The following is a 2,271-nucleotide window of genomic DNA, read 5'->3' on the forward strand; positions in this document are numbered from 1 at the left end:
AGTGCCAACCCCTTATCCCGCGATGCGTCCGATACACAGATAGTTCCAAGGCGGCCGAGGAGCCTCACCGCATATCAATCGGGGTGCGAGGCGAGGGATGGGGCGGGAAGGCCCCAACGGCTAGACGGAAGAGGCTTCAGGGCCACCTCGGAATGGTCCAAGCATCGGACGCGCTTGGGGCGACTGCCAGTGCCAACCCCTTATCCCGCGATGCGTCCGATACACAGATGGTTCCAAGGCGGCCGAGGAGCCTCACCGCATAGCAATCGGGGGTGCGAGGCGAGGGATGGGGCGGGAAGGCCCCAACGGCTAGACGGAAGAGGCTTCAGGGCCGCCTAGGAATGGTCCAAGCATCGGACACGCTTGGGGCGACTACCAGTGACAGCCCCCTATCCCGCGATGCGTCCGATACGAAGATGGTTCCAAGGCGGCCGAGGAGCCTCACCGCATAGCAATCGAGGTGCGAGGTGGGGGATGCGGCGAGATGGCCCCAACGGCTAGACGGAAGAGGCCACAGGGCCGCGTCGGAATAGTCCAAGCATCGGACGCGCTTGGGGCGACTACCAGTGACAACCCCTTATCCCGCGATGCGTCCGATACGAAGATAGTTCCAAGGCGGCCGAGGAGCCTCACCGCATAGCAATCGGGGTGCGAGGTGGGGGATGCGGCGAGATGGCCCCAACGGCTAGACGGAAGAGGCTGCAGGGCCGCCTCGGAATAGTCCAAGCATCGGACGCGCTTGGGGCCACTACCAGTGACAACCCCTTATCCCGCAATGCGTCCGATACGAAGATAGTTCCAAGGCGGCCGAAGAGCCTCACCGCATAGCAATCGGGGTGCGAGGTGGGGGATGCGGCGAGATGGCCCCAACGGCTAGACGGAAGAGGCCACAGGGCCGCCTCGGAATAGTCCAAGCATCGGACGCGCTTGGGGCGACTACCAGTGACAACCCCTTATCCCGCGATGCGTCCGATACGAAGATAGTTCCCAGGCGGCCGAGGAGCCTCACCGCATAGCAATCGGGGTGCGAGGCGAGGGATGCGGCGAGATGGCCCCAAAGGCTAGACGGAAGAGGCTGCAGGGCTGCCTCGGAATAGTCCAAGCATCGGACGCGCTTGGGGCGACTACCACTGCCAACCCCTTATCCCGCGATGCGTCCGATACACAGATAGTTCCGAGGCGGCCGAGGAGGTGGGGGATGCAGCGAGATGGCCCCAACGGCTAGACGGAAGAGGCTGCAGGGCCGCCTCGGAATAGTCCAAGCATCGGACGCGCTTGGGGCGACTACCAGTGACAACCCCTTATCCCGCGATGCGTCCGATACACAGATAGTTCCGAGGCGGCCAAGGAGCCTCACCGCATAGCAATCGTGGTGCGAGGTGGGGGATGCGGCGAGATGGCCCCAACGGCTAGACGGAAGAGGCTGCAGGGCCGCCTCGGAATGGTCCAAGCATCGGATGCGCTTGGGGCGACTACCACTGCCAACCCCTTATCCCGCGATGCGTCCGATACACAGATAGTTCCAAGGCGGCCGAGGAGCCTCACAGCATAGCAATCAGGGTGCGAGGCGAGGGATGCGGCGAGAAAGCCCCAACGGCTAGAGGGAAGAGGCTTCAGGTCCGCCTCGGAATGGTCCAAGCATCGGACGCGCTTGGGGCGACTACCAGTGACAACCCCTTATCCCGCGACGCGTCCGATACACAGATAGTTCCAAGGCGGCCGAGGAGCCTCACCGCATAGCAATCGGGGTGCGAGGCGAGGGATGCGGCGAGAAGGACCCAACGGCTACACGGAAGAGGCTTCGGGGCCGCCTCGGAATGGTCCAAGCATCGGACGCGCTTGGGGCGACTACCAGTGACAACCCCTTATCCCGCGACGCGTCCGATACACAGATAGTTCCAAGGCGGCCGAGGAGCCTCACCGCATAGCAATCGGGGTGCGAGGCGAGGGATGCGGCGAGAAGGACCCAACGGCTACACGGAAGAGGCTTCGGGGCCGCCTCGGAATGGTCCAAGCATCGGACGCGCTTGGGGCGACTACCAGTGACAACCCCTTATCCCGCGACGCGTCCGATACACAGATAGTTCCAAGGCGGCCGAGGAGCCTCACCGCATAGCAATCGGGGTGCGAGGCGAGGGATGCGGCGAGAAGGACCCAACGGCTAGACGGAAGAGGCTTCGGGTCCGCCTCGGAATGGTCCAAGCATCGGACGCGCTTGGGGCGACTACCAGTGACAACCCCTTATCCCGCGACGCGTCCGATACACAGATA

The sequence above is a fragment of the Cryptomeria japonica genome, unplaced genomic scaffold, assembly GCF_030272615.1.
Source record: "Cryptomeria japonica unplaced genomic scaffold, Sugi_1.0 HiC_scaffold_337, whole genome shotgun sequence".
Classification (NCBI taxonomy): domain Eukaryota; kingdom Viridiplantae; phylum Streptophyta; class Pinopsida; order Cupressales; family Cupressaceae; genus Cryptomeria; species Cryptomeria japonica.